General features: G+C 53.4%; 1 long non-coding RNA gene across 1 annotated transcript; it reads left to right on the top strand.

Moving 5' to 3' along the window:
• Positions 1–9,358: 9,358 nt before the first annotated feature.
• On the top strand, positions 9,359–13,251 carry LOC103730396. The gene is made up of 3 exons (XR_607098.3): positions 9,359–9,840; positions 11,767–11,872; positions 13,039–13,251. It is a non-coding gene; the product is annotated as an uncharacterized LOC103730396 (long non-coding RNA).
• Positions 13,252–14,944: the final 1,693 nt, after the last annotated feature.

The raw sequence follows: 14,944 nt of genomic DNA, 5'->3' as shown, positions 1-14,944 counted from the left end.
ACTGGACAGCACATTGATTGCGTTGATTGGGCAGCAGCAATGAGCCCAGGACAGGCCAGGGGAGGAGGGCACCCTGGAAAGACAAAAGTTCCACCTTGTAATTTTAGGTATACCTTCAATTTTAAAGAATTTTAAAGAGTCAGGCATGATAGTACATGCCTTTTTTTTTTTTTTTTTTTTTTTTTTTTTGTCTTTTTGAGACAGGGTCTCCCTGTAGTCCCAGCTGGCCTGGAACTTGCTATGTAGACCAGGCTGGACTTGAACTCACAGAGATCTGCCTGCCTCCTGCCTCCTGACTAAAGGAGTGAGCCACCACACCGGGCTGGTGCATGTCTTTAATCCCAGCACTCGGGAGGCAGAGGCAGGCAAATCTCTGTGAGGTCCAGGTCAGCCAAGGTTACATAGTGAGACCCTGTCTCAGTGATATTTGTTTATTTATTTGTGCTGCTGGGGCTGCACCTAGAGGCCTTGCACATGCTAGACAAGCACTCTGCCACCAAGTCACACAGTTCTGCCTCTTCTTTTTTTTTTTTTTTCTTTGAGACAGGGCCTTACTCTGTAGCCTTGGCTGGCCTGGAACTTGCTATCTAGACACAGCTTCTTGATACTCATGCTCTGTACCACCATCCGAGGATGAGCTCCTGTCCTCTGGTCACTCCTGAACATCCTCTCAGGGTCTCATTGGGGGATGCTGGGGGATGCTATCTTCCCTTACAGGCCTGTTGAGGCTCTTCCAACTGCCCAGGGCACTTGTACCCCAGTCCCTCAGCCAGGGCTGCTCCTCTGAAGGACCCATGTCTCCTCCAAAGTACTATTTTCTGGCTGGTCCTGGGGCTTGGGAAAGCCATATCTGGACCTAGCACTACTGATTTCAGGCCAGCAAACCCACAACTTTTAACAGTAGAGTCAGGGCTGGTAAGCAAAGCCATCCTGTGTCAGCTGTACCTGTTCACAGGGGCTGCCTGGGGAGCAGCCGAAGGACTCTGAGGCCAGACCTGGACACTGTAGGGCAGTGGTTGGGGACAGGTGAGGCTTACTTGCACAATGAAAGAATAAGAAAGCCATCTTTACTTGAAGTCATCCATGGTTCCCATACAGGCAGCTCAGCTCACACCCCAAAAACTCCCTTCCTGACCTCAACCAGTGCTTGTACTGACAGCTCATGTGTGTGCACTGAGCCTGTAATTGCCGATTGTGAGACACTGGGCTGCACATAGCACATCCATCCTTGCAGTACCGGGTAATCATGATTGCATTATCACCATGTGATGGAGGGGGGTGCTGCCAGTGACCCCTGTGTCAAAGGCCAACCGCACACAGCCACATCTGCTGGAATCCTTGGCATGCCTGCTGTCACCTCCTTGCCCCTGCCTTTCCCCACCCTCTCCACCACCCAACTCTTACTCGCCCTTCAAAGCCACCTCAAGTACCACCTCTTTCCCTGGTCCACATGAACCTCTCAGAGCTCCAGCACGTCATCTGGACTTGGGCCTGGCCACACAGTAGACCATAAACTTCTCCAAGCTGGGACTGTACTTTTCTTTTGGGGACCTACCAGGGCTAAGCACACCCTGGTATAGAAAGACCTCCCCCCAAAGACTTGTTGACTGAATGAATGAATGTTCCTCGCCTCAGAGCCATCCAAGACAAACTCTAGTGTGTACTGACTGACAAAGCAGTACTTCCTGTGGAAGGACACAAATAAACAGGATCCGCATCCCCGAGTCAGGATTTACTGGTTCACTAGTGCCCCAAGACCTCTGGTGAGCCAGACAAGCACCTAGCAAAAATGGTCTCCCATTCAAGTACTAACCAGGCCTGACCCTGCTTAGCTTCTGAGATCAGGCATGTGGTACAGCCATAGGCCCCTAGTGAAAATGGTACATCCAGCTGGACACCTGGAGCATCCTCCACCCTCTGCCTTCCTTTGTGACTTACAGGATGTCTTCTGCAGGTGAGATGGGCTCAGCCTAGCCCCATCCACTCATCCCAAGGCTGCCTAGTAGTAGAATCGCCAGGGGTTCTACCCGTGTTGCCTGTCACTGCCCACAAATCAAAACCCAGGGTTTCCCAAGATGTGTTTACTCACACCTCGTACCTCAGAACAGGTGCTGGACATGCTCCTGTTGCTTGGCCTCAACCAGGCACCCTTACTGATTGTAGCCACAATGTCAGCTCAACCTCCTTTGCCCGGGTTCATCCAATGGAAAAAGCACCAGCAAAGGAGGAAAGCCGAGTCAATATACACCACCAGGCACCTCCCTACCAGGTCACAGCGTCCCCTCTCCAAGGTCACAGCTCCAGAAGGGGCTTCCTCCTCCTCCGCTGCAGTTGCCCTTCAGGTCTGGGGTGGTAACAGCTCAGCTCCCCTTTGTTGCAGGCTTGGGTACTGCACATCTCTCCTTTAATTCATGTACTTTCCATTTATTCAACTCTCCTCAAATGTCCCGTCTGAGGGCGCCATAAAAATGTAAGACCGTGTCAATTGCCCATATCAAAAAACATTCTTGTATGTTCCACTTGGAGTAGTTTGGAGGGGAGACTAACGGAAACGGGAGTGCGGGGAGGCTAGCCCCCAAGCCACCTCTGTTCGTGTCCCCCAGAGCATGAGACGCGGTGTCAAAGCCCAACTCCATCCGCTAACCAATGGGTGCCCGCGCCACTAACAGCAGGACTCCGGCTTCCTTCCCTGCCACCCTAACCCGCTTCAGCCTCCGGGCCAGGCCTAGGTTGGCGCTTCACTTCCCTCGGCCCCGCGCCCCACCCGTCACCCCCGTGGGAGCGGGGTACAGCCCCACGTCTGTCTCGTCACCGCCCCGCCGGGAGGCTATGAGCTCCCAGGGCGCTCGCGGAACCTCGGCGCCTCCCCACGGGGGCCCGGGGCCGCCTGGACCACTGGGGACCGCGGGGATCCCCGGGGTGGCGCGGGTCGCCGGCAGGTCCCCGAGGCGCGCAGCGCGCGGCCGAGCTCTGCGCCCCGCCCATCCCCAGCCGGGAGCACCGCCCCACGTGGGGCCGCGGGGGGGCTCTCGGCCCAGGTTCGCGATTGGTCGGCGCTCGGCCAATCAGAGGGCGCCTGCCGCTCGGGCCACGCTGATTGGCCGAGGGCGGCCTGGCGGGGCGGGCATGGGGTGCCCTTTTGTTCTTGGCGCCCGCGCCGCGCACCCACCCCGGCCGAGTCTCCTGCGCGCCCACCCCGGCCCGGCGCTCCCCTCCCCGGAGCCCCGGCTCGTTCGCACAGGCGAGCGAGGACCAGCCGCCTGCGACGCAGCCCGCGCGGGGTCTGACCTTCGACAAGCCCTTTCATTCTCAGTCCCTGGCGTATTTACCCTCGGTTTCTCTTGTCCCCTAGGAATTGTGGCGCAGACCAGGCCCTGACAACAGGCTTGAGAGCTTTCTAAAATCTTAGCTCAGTGATAGAAGGGCTCTGGATCTGCCCTAGGAGGAGGCCACGTGAGAGACTGCCTAGCGGGGGACACGGGGTGTCCGGGTTCACCCACTGAGCGCCTTTCCTAGCGGACACGCTTGGGCTGGGTGGGAATGGGACAGAACTCCCACCCTGACTGCCCATCTGTGCTAACCCTCCTTACTTAAATCATCATCCTTCTTCAATCAGTCAGTGGTAGTGGCCTCCCTCTGGTGTGGAAAGTGGTGGCCTCAAGAGCCAGGGGCCAGAGAAGGGAGAGAGGGCTCTGTGCTGAGCTGGGGGGTCAGGAGTTCAGGTCTGGGCCTCCTGACCTCTGGTCCCAACACCTTCCCTCTGGAAACTGCCTCGACACATTCCTCAGCAAAGCGGTGGTTACAGGCATCCACTGCAGAAAGGCCGCAGGGCTGCAGGCTGTGCACAGACACCCCATCTCCAGACAGCCCTCGAGGGAGGGTGTCAGGCCCTGGGAGTCCTCAGTAGCACCCCCAGCATTGACAGACATGGAAAATCTTCCTCTCAAGCCCAGGTTGGTGGAGAAGAGGGATCTGGGGCCTGAGATAGTAGGCTGACCAAAATGGGGGAGGGGGGGTATCCTAAGGTCACCCTCCTAGAACTGGGAATCTAACCTAAAAACACTCAGAATGCATCCCAGTTGTAACCTCAGGGTCTGCTGAGGCCATGGGTGGATTCTCAGCTCTGGTTTTCAGGGGTACACACTAGCTCCTAGTAAGTAGTACAGGGATCTGGACCTCTCCCATGGTCTGACACTAGTGGCCTCTAGGTCCACCTTCCAGAGGCCACTAGTGTCAGACCAAGACACACTTGACAGGTGTCTGTGTCCCCAGGGGTGGTGCTGGGAGGCTACATCTGTGGGGTGTCTTTATTTCCAACAAACTGAATCAATGAAGCAGGCCCCATCAGGGTGGCTGGGACCTGGTGAATGGAATGGAAGAGGGGAGCAGAGCCAGGAGCAGCACTGCAGCTCTCAGAGGTAACTGCCACCCAGTGAGGTTTTAAAACATACTCCTTTCCCTGCTATTTTGGGACCAGAGAGCCTTTGTGCTGATGAGGGACGGTAGAAATTACTGGAGGTGGTTGGTGTGGAGGGAAACTGTCCGGACCAGTGCCAGCTATTGTATGGAGGCCCATTTCTCCAGAAGAGGAACAGGCACCTTTGGGCTTCTCCGTCTCCAGCTCTTCAAACTTTTGGGGTGTTAGATCTTCCAAGACACCTCCACCTTCTTCCAAAGGATCTGTAACTCTCAGAAGGGAGGCTCCCAGAAGCTGGGACTCTCTCCCCAGGAGAGAAGGCTGCCCAGGGTGTCTGGAAGAGGCTGCAGGGGAAAGAGGAAGTGGATTGCAGAGATGTTAGCTGGGCCTGGGTCACCCACCTGGAGCAGAAGCCTCTTCCTCAGGCAAAGCAGGCCAAGAAACTATTTAGGTACTACACACTCTGTGACCTAGCTGACCAGGACACCCCTTGCCCGGGAGCTTAAGAAAATGCCACCATATCCCGCCTGCCCGCTCAGAGCCCCTCAAATACCTTTTTCTAAAGATCAGTGCTGATGGGATGGGTGGGTGGAGGATTCTGTTAAGCCAAAAGGAGTTACCTTCTTACGGTCAGTGGTCACCTGCAGTCACAGCCAGCCACCCAGCCACCCTTAGCATCCACCAGGGTACCTTTGCTCAGTTACAAGACAGGGTGTGCTTACACCTGAGAGCCTAGCCATGCCTGTTTCCTTGAAGTCAGTTGGCTGTTACTGGACCACCTGAGGCACACGGGCATGTCATCGACAAACCCCCAGGGAAAGCAGAGTATTTAGCCCATATTTTGTCTGAAGCAATCAGGAACCTTAGACCAGAAAGCTGTAAGAGGGCATTGGCCTACATGAGGTCCAGGATGCAGGAAATAGCTGGGGATGGAGGCCAGAAGGCCAAGCTCCACTGGGAGTAGGCGCTGAAGAGCTTCTGCAGGTGTCCAGCCCACAGCCCTGTGTGTGGGCTGACTCCTTTCCTGGCCACCCGGCCCAGCTACTGCAAGAGGGACACATCAAAGGGAGGCAAGTGCAAAGAGGCAGGGAGGGGATGGAGAGGACCCCACCTCTTCCTTTGTGTTTAGTATTGAAGGTTTGGGGAGCAGCCACTTGAGATTCAAGAAAGGAATGCCTGGCCTTGGCTGGCAGCGAAGCATACTCGGCCCCTAAGCACCTGGCAACAGTATTTGATCCAACCGTGTTAGACATGGCTCTAGTTGCCCACGCATGAGCTGGGTGGGCATCCAAGCAGCCCACTGGTAGGCACTGTGCATGGGGGAAGTGAACAGTGCTTATCCAGTATACAAAACTGTCAATATTTTTGCAGTCCTGATACAGTGAATTGTGGTACAGCCTGGAAGAGACTTTCCTCCAAGCTTTAAACTCACTTCTACAGCCTCCCACTCAAGCCCCCAGTTTACAGTTCTTGTGTGAACCAGGAGATCAGTCTTCTCTCGCCATAGGAGCCCTCCCTCGGGAGCCAGATGGCCAGTAGAAGTGGTGAGGGAGTGCCCTCGAGCGGTCATATTCGGGATGGCAGCTGGTAAAGGGAAGGAAGGGTGGGGGGGTCCAGTCTAGGAATGCGTCCAATGATGCCTGTGTGTTCCTGACTGGATCTTAAGAACTAAAAAGTGGTAATGTTAGAGTAGGAAAAAGCCCCATTTAAAAAAAGAAAGAGGGACAGGAGAGATGGCTCAGCGGCTAAGAGCACTGACTGCTCTTGCAGAGGACCCGGGTTCAATTCCCAGCACCAACATGGTGGCTGCTAACCGTCCTTAACTCCAGTTCCAGGGGAATCCGAAGCCCTCTTCTGACCTCCGTGGCACTGCACGACACGGGTGCACTCACATGCAGGCAATACACTCATACACATAAAATAAAAATAATAAAATATTTTTTAAAAAGAAGGAAGGAAGAGAGAGAACACGAAGTTGTCAGAAAAAATGATGGGGAGACATGGGAGATGTTGGAGGGGAGGGAGTGGATTTGATCAAAACACCTTATATGCATGTATGAAGTTCTCAATAAAGTTTCTTTTAAAAGTTTAAAAAGGGGTTGGGGATTTAGCGCAGTGGTAGAGCGCTTACCTAGCAATCGCAAGGCCCTGGGTTTGGTCCTCAGCTCCGAAAAAAAAAAAAAAAGTTAAAAAAAAGAACCCCCCCACCCCCCTGAAAAAAGAAAGAACTAAAAAGTAAGCAGTTTTAGTGGCGAGGGGAAAGACATCTTTCAGATCGGGCACACCTGTGATCTTGATTTCAAGAATAGCCTAGGTTACACATTGAGTCCCGATGTCAAAAAACAAACCAGAGAGGCCAGAAAGATAGGTTGTCAGTGAAGAGTGCTTGCTGCTTTTCCAGAGGATCTGAGTTCTGTCCCCAGCACCCACATGAGGCAGTTCAAAACCTTCTGCAACTCTAGCTCCAAGGGATCCTACAACACCCTCTTCCATCCTCCACAGGTATACACACACACACACACACACACACACACACACGTGACAAACACATGTTTATGTGGGGAAATGGTTCAGTGGGTAAGTTCACTTGGTCTGCAAGCACAGAACCTGAATTTGAATCCTCAGCATCCATGTGAAAAGCTGGGCTTGGTTACCTGTGCTTGTAACCAGCACAGGGGGGTAGAATTGGGCAGATCCCAAGAGCACACAGGTAAGCCAGCCTAGCACAACCAATGAGGTTCCAATTCTAGGAGGGATTCTGTTTTATGACAACAGGGGAAGATACCCGACTTCCTGCTCTAACCTCCATATCTGTGTGCAGCGGCACAAGCATCCACACATTCACAGGCATATACCTCTCTCTCTCTCTCTCTCTCTCTCTCTCCCCTTGGGACTCCACTAGGGACTCCACTAGAGTCAGGGGAGTAGGGTCAGAGGTCATCTGGCCAGGATGGAAATAGTCCAAGGTCAGGAGCTGGGGAGTGTTGCATTAGAAAGATGGCAAGAGCTCCAGGCCAGAAACTAGAAAGCAACAGGCAGAGCCCCAGAGCACTGGATGGGGAACTGGAGAGCACCATGTCAGAAGCCCAGTCTGGTTTATTCTCATTACCTGAGGCTGTGTGTCCAAAGAAGCCTTCCATAGCCTGTAACCTCCCTCTGCCGTGGACATGGAACCCTCTGATAGGTAGTTTCTGAGAGAGTTATCCTGCCCCTCTGCTCTGCCTGTACTATGGAGCACATGGTCAGGTAGGTATTGGTCCTTTTTGTCTCAGAGGGAGGTACCCCTGGTGCATCCCCAGAGGTGTGGCCACATCCAAATGGAGAGCAGAGAGAGCTGGTACCCACTGCTGACATAAGCAGCAAAAGTTGTAGCAGCTGTACTGACATACTATCAACAGACCATAAAATCCATACATTCCAAGCGTAGGATTCATGAGCCTGGGTATATATTCTACAGTGTTAACTTTTTATAATATTATTTATAATATTATGTTTATGTGTGTTTTGCCTGCATGTATCTAAGTGTACCATGTGCATGCAGTGACCATGGCAGTCAGAAGAGGGCATCAGATCCCCTGGAACTGGAGTTACAGATGGTTGTTAGCTATCATGTGGGTGCTGGGAACTAAACCCAGGTCCTCTGCAAAAACTGCCAGTGCTCTTAATTCTCCAGCCCCTACAGTGTTAGCTTTTAAAATAGTAGTAAATATATGAATACAGATGTTGAAATCTTAGTAAGTACATAACTCAATGGCCCTGAGTACACTTACAGTGCTATACGGCCATCACCACAATCCATGGCAGGACTTTCTGTCCTCATTAGCAGAATACCCCATCCCCCACCACCAAAGACCCCTATCTACTCTAGCTTTAAGTTATCCTACTGTGGATGCTTTTCCTAAGCGTGTATTCTGGCCGACAGCCTCATTTTTAGCATGTTTTCAAAGGCATGTTGCGGAGTCCTTCCTTATTTACACTATTTCACTGCATGTGCGTGTTACCTTTGTTTACTCTTCTATCCCAGGTAGACAAGATTTCCACCTTTTGGCTGTTATTTAAAACTCTGAAGGGAACTCTTGGAAAACCAGTATCCACGGTGCACCTTTCAATTTTATTGTGATTAACGTATTCTGATTTCTATAGATTAAAAATCCATTTGAGTTACGACCACTGCTAATTTTTAATGACACTTGTGGGCCTTGTTTTTGAGACAGGGTCTCACGTAGCTTAGGCTGGTCTCGAACTGCTACATAGCCAAGAATGGCCTTGAATTTTCTGATCCTCCTGTCCTCACCTCCTAAGTGCTGGGATTTGAGGCGTGGGTGCTACCTCGCCCTGTTTTATGCAGTGATGGGCTAGTAAGGTGCTAAGTAAGCCCTCTACCAATTGAGCCCAACCTCAGCCCCTACCCGCCCTCCCCCCCATTTTTTTGAGACAGTCTTTTCATGTAGCCCAGGATGGCCTCTAACTTCCTGCCCCAGCCTCTTATTGCTGAGATTATAGGTGTGTGCCATCACACGGGATGTGACAGTTTTTACAAGCACAGGCCGGCGGGACGCAAGGAACACGGGCGACGCCGAGCGCCAAGGCGGACCGAGGCCGCAGGGAGGGCTATCCCTCGGCAGGTCGGGGCTTCTGCACACCGCGCTGCATGTGCGGGGGAATCCCATGGACCGTCAGGCTCACCGGGCTCGGAGCCTCCCTTTCCGGACCCGCAGAGCCCGGAGACTCCGCGCCGCACACACGCGGCCGGGCCTCCCCAAGCCAGCCAGCAGCCGCTCGCCTATTGGCTGAGAGCGCAGCAGCCCCAGCCAATCCCCGGGCAGCGTCCGGGCATCCAATGGGAGCGCAGGGAGAACGCCTGCGCACTGGGCCCGGACCGCGCTGCTGCCCGGCGGCTCTCGCTGCCCCCCACGTGACCGGCGCCAGGCGTGGCATTGTTAGGAGCAAAGGTCTCGGTACCGAAGCTGAGAGCGGACTGTTCCAGGCCCCTCCGAGGCGTGTAGCGAGAGCAGCCTCGGTCCGGGACGTGCAGCCCGGGATAGCCCCGGAGAGGCAGAGCCGACCTGGCTGCTCCGGCCTCCTTCAGCTCAGAGGAGCGGGAGCATGGAGCAGTGAGGACAGTAGCCGCGCTTCAGGGCTCCAGACCCCAGCATTGCAGGAAGCCAGACCCACTGTCTCCTTCTTACGAAGACCTCATCACCCCACCCCGTCTAGGTCCGCGTTACACCCCACCCCCACCCCACCCCCGCCTGTACCTTGCTCCTCAAGGCCCAGCTGGTTGGATCCTGAACCTTAAATCCTACCAGGAGCGAACAAAGGCAACCCGTGGGTGGGGCCCGTGGGGCCCTGGCTGGAGGCCCCTGGGCTCACCTCCTGCTCTGCGCGGATGGTGTGTTGCATCACCTGCCCGCCTTGCCTTGGTAAGGAATCTGTGCACTCAGAGCCCTAGGAGGACGGCTGGGAACTCTACCCCACCTGACCACCCTGTGCTATGGCACCCGCCTCACCCCATTGTCCTAAGTGATCCCTGGACCCAGACTGCTCAGCCTGAAAACCTTTACACCGTCCCTCCCTCTAGAGAGTGTAAGGAAAACAAAGCAGGGAGAGAGAAAAAGCCAACCCTCTTCGGAGCAAGCCCAATTATTCAAGAATAAATCTGGCCAGGCACACACCCCACACTGCCCAGGGTGGCTGGAGGAGTGGGCATCCCCTGGAAACCCAGGATCTGAAGGATCCCTTAGAGATTTGGGGTTTTTCTATTTCCCCCCCTTCTCGGAGGGGGAAGGGATGGGGGGCTAAGGGTTGTGTCGTCTCGGGCAGGTGCAGGGTAGGTTTACTCATTATGAGGAGGGTCATTCATGCAGGACTCCGGTCCAGGGAGTGCCCTGTGATTGAGACTGAGTCATATCAGGAGCCAGTGGTGAGTGGTACAGCCTTCCAGGAAAGGTACCAGGGAGTGGTGACCATGGGAAACACATTCAGAGCCTAAGATTTCTCGTTCAAGGAGGACCCCTCCCAGCAGTCTAGGCTCCTCCTTCCTACCTGGTGCCCCTTACCCAATAGGTGACTTATTTACAATCCGTTTGGTCAGCTAGGGTTGAGTCTGGCCTTCCTGGGGAGGGGAGGCTCTGTTGTAATCTGTCAGCCATAGTGGGAGTAGGGGGCAGCTGGAAAGGCATCCTTGGAGCGAGGGCAGCCCTGGGCAGTGGGAGCTGCTGCTCAAACACCTGAAACTTCCCACTAAGAAAACGGGGTGGTGGTGGGAGTGGGGGCGCAGAACATATCTCCATTCAACATTGCTATGTCCAGAAAGTGAGCACCAGGTGGCCAGAAGGTCCCCAGGGCAATGACACAGATAGCATTGGCCAAAAGTGGGCCCACAAGATGTGCCCTGGCCAGGCAGGCCTCCTACAACCTGAGCCCCTTCCTGCCTCTCCTTAGCAGTTCAGCTACTGTGAGACCTTTGGGGAAGAGCCTGGCTCAGCAGCAGGCCAGGGGCACCAAGTTGGTGTGGGCAGCTGGATTCACCCTCTGAGGAAGGGCTTGAAGGACTCTGTGGTGGGCAGGAAGGAGGAAGCCAGAGCAGCCCTAAGAGCAACTTAGCAAGAGTCTGTCCACCACCCACCCCATTGTTACCTGAGGTTCGCTATGATGATGTACTTAATTCGTTTTTTAAAAATATTTTATTTTTATGTGTTTGCATGTATTGCCTGCATGTAAGTAAGTGCACCCATGTCATGCAATGCCCACAGAGATCAGAAGAGGCTGTCGGATCCCCTGGGACAGGAGTTATGGACAGTTGTTAGCTGCCATGTGGGTGCTGGGATTCGAACCTGGGTCTTCTGCAAGAATAGTGTTCTTAACCGCTGAGCCATCTATCCAGCCCCTTAATTCATTTTTTAAAAAGGACAAGAGGCGCTGGAGAGATGGCTCAGGGGTTGAGAGCACAGACTGCCCTTGCAGAGGGCAGCTACCAATTAGGTGTAACTCCAGTTTGGGGGGATCTGACATCCTCTTCTGGTCTCCACAGGCACTGCACACACAATGTATTTACATACATGCAGGAAAACACTCATACACATAATTTAAAAAAATTCAAACCATGCTTGAGGGGGGTGTTCCAGTTTGTTTCTCCATTGCTGTGACAAAACACTAACCAATACCAACTTGGGGAGGAAAGGGTTTATTCAGCTTACATCTCCCAGGTCACAGTTCATCAGGGAGCCCAAGGTAGGAACTCAGGGCAGGAACCTGGAGGCAGGAGCTGGAGCACAGGCCATGGAGGAACACTGCTTACTAACTGACTCCTCTGACCTCTGCTCTGTCTGCTTTCTTATACAACATAGGCCCACTTGCCTGGAGCTGGAACCATCCACAGTTGGCTGGTTCAACTCGACAATCAAGAAGATGGCCAATAGAGGCAATTCCCCAACTGAGGCTCCCTCAACCCAGGTGTGTCAAGTTGACCCTAAAACTATCCAGCACAGGGGTGCATACCTTTAATCCCAGCACTTGGGAGGCAGGGTGGATCTCTGTGAGATCAGGCCAGACTGGTCTATATAGTGAGTTCCAGGCCAGCTGCCACAGGAAGACTCTATCTCAAAAAATAAAACCAAAGATAGCTGGGGGTAGTGGTGCAAGCCTTTAATCCCAGCACTTGGGAGGCAGAGGCAGGCGGATCTTTGTGAGTTTGAGGCCAGCCTGAGTTCCAGGACAGCTGGGGCTACAAGGAGACCCTGTCTCAAAAAGACAAAAAAAAAAAAAAATTAAGTAAAATAAAAATGGACGAGGGCTAGAGAGATGGCTCAGTGGTTAAGAGCACTGGCTGTTCAAGCAGAGGACCCAGGTTCGTTTCCTAGCATCCATATGGCAGCTCACAACCATCAATATCTTCAGTTCCAGGGACTCCAAAGCCCACTCTGGCCTCTGTGGACAGTGTGCTTGTATACATGCAATTAAAACATCCATACACGTAAAAATAAATTTTTTAATGAATAGGCAAGATTACATATTTGATTTCCTCAGAGGCCACATGGGACAGGGAGCTGACCAACTTCTGACCCTTAGATGGCTGACAGCCATGTTCCCAGACCCCGATACTCATTCGGCTCTGCTGCCTGCCCTCAGTAGTGGTCTCCTCTTGTATAGCCCATGCCAACTGGCTTATTTACCTGAAGCCTGTCACTGAGTCTTGCTTCCATACCTTCTGAGGGCCAGGGTGTGGGCAGCAGCCCTGACCTCTCCTTGGGTCTAACAAGATTGTGCTGTGGTTCATGGGGGCAGTTTGGACCCTAAGCATTCCTTAGTCTAGACCTCAAGACAGGCAAAGTCAGCATCACCAAGACGGTTTTATTTGCAATAAAAAGAAACAGAAAATATCCAAGTCTTAGTATACACTGGGAGGGCAGAGGTGGGCTGAACTTGCAGGACCTCCCAGGAAGGGCTGGGAAAGAGCCATGTTGTGCTGCCAAGGTGTGGCTCTCTATCGGCTCCAAGGCCTGAGGTTTGCTTACACAGTTGACAAACCTGTGGCCAGCAGAGCAAGGCAGGAATGATGGCTCTTGTGGAATCAGGCTGCCGATGTTGCTGTGGTTTCTGTTTCTCCTCAATGTGGACAGGAGCTGGAGGTGGGCTAGAGCCTCAGCAGTGGCCTAGAGGTGAACCCAACAGCCCAATCAAGTCTTCAGATACCACAGCCCCAGCCCAAGCTTGGCCACGCTTTCATGGGAGACCCTACCAGAACTATCCCAGTCTGCTATGTGCTCACTCCCGGACACTGTGTGAGGTAGCAGATGTGTGTTTCAAGCCACTGGGATATGAGGTCATTTGTTGCCCACTAATAAACAGTTGATACATCATCTGGATTGGGGCATTTTTCCTTTTTTACTTTAAATATTTTATTATTTCTATTTTATGTGTATAAGTGTATTGCCTGTATGCATGTAAGTGCACCCATGTCGTACAATGCCCGAGGAAGTCAGAAAAGGGCATTCGATCCCCTGGAACTGGAGTTAGCCAGCATGTGGGTGCTGGGATACAAACCGGGGTCCTCCGCAAGAGTAACCAGTGCTCTGGACAGCCGAGCCATCTTTCCAGACCAGACTGGGGCATTTTTCATGACCATAATGAAATATGGGAGATGGGATCACTTTAAAAAGAAAAGAGGTTTATGTACAATTTGGGAGGCTGGAAGGAACTGGCATTCACTCAGCTCTGGTGAGGGCCCAGTGGCAGTGTCACAACATGACAGAAGCCAAAGGGAGAGCCCGGCCCCACAGCCCCTCATGCAGCTGAACACACAGAGGCACTGGTTTTTATGAAAACAGCGCAGAAGAAAAGAGAAAACCTGTATCTACACAAATTCCTTTTTGATGAAAGGCAGCAGGCGGAGTCCTGCATTAGAGGTCCAAGCCCCAGGAAGGAGCCTGGACGCCTCCTTTCCATGCTGGTCCCAGCCCAGGCTCTGCGTCACCTGCTCCTCCAGGAGTCAGCCTCCAGTCCTCCCGTCACTTGATGCCCAGGTGTTTCTTCTGCCCTGAGAATTCTTACCCCCTCACCCTCAATCCCCCCCAACCCCCAGTTATGTGAGACTACCCATCCCCCAGGGCTCTGCTCACCACCTGAAGGGTCACATGCAGACTCTCAGGCACTCAGCTGGTATACAGTGGGTGCTTACTAAATGTTTGCGAGCAGGTTTTTGGTCTCTGTTACAATCAGAAGTGGGGCTAGGGAGACAGAGAGGAGAGAGAGAGAGAGAGAGAGAGAGAGAGAGAGAGAGAGAGAGACTACTCGTTTTCACGGTCTAACACACAGCTCCCCAACCTGCCAGGAAGGGCAGACACGACAGGAAGGGCAGACACCACGCATGCAGCATCGAGGTTATGGGCCTTAAATGCATAGCTGGTAAGGGAGCGAGCGGGATGAACTGACTTCAGCAGCTGGCTCAGAGTCCTCGCTCTTGCTGCCCTGGAGCAAAGCCACCTGCTCTGCTGCGGCCTCGCATCTCCCAGGACCTCCTGCCGACCAGACAGACATTAGCTCCAGGGCATAGCTGGCCGGCAGCCTGCCCAGCACCCGCGCAAGCCAATCAGAGCGGTGCTGCCGGCCCTGCGTTGTGATTGGGTCAGGCAGTACAGGCCTCGCCCAATCAGAACGCAGTTTTCTATGACCACAGGGCTGCCAGGAGCACAAGGCTATTGTTTGTCCTGAGCAGCGTGGTCTGGAGAAGCCAGGATTACTTTGCCACCAGGATGGTATGTGTGGTGTATGTGTGTGTGGTGTGTGTGTGTGTGTGTGTGTGTGTGTGTGTGTGTGTATGTGTGTGTGTCTGGGGGGGCAGGACTGGAGCCCGGGCCTGGCGGTGGGTGTGTGTGTGTGCGTGTGTGTGTGTGTGTGTGTGTGTGTGTGTGTGTGTGTGTGTGTCTTGGATTGGACTGGAGCCCGGAGCTGGCGATGTAGCTTAATGTTTAACACCTAAGCTTGAGGGCCTGGGTTGGCGTCCCACACCAAAACAGAACAAAAAAG

This window comes from Nannospalax galili, unplaced genomic scaffold (assembly GCF_000622305.1).
Source record: "Nannospalax galili isolate Female #2095 unplaced genomic scaffold, S.galili_v1.0 scaffold1250, whole genome shotgun sequence".
In the NCBI taxonomy this organism is placed as follows: Eukaryota; Metazoa; Chordata; class Mammalia; order Rodentia; family Spalacidae; genus Nannospalax; species Nannospalax galili.
This window is presented reverse-complemented; position numbering and strand designations above follow the sequence as displayed.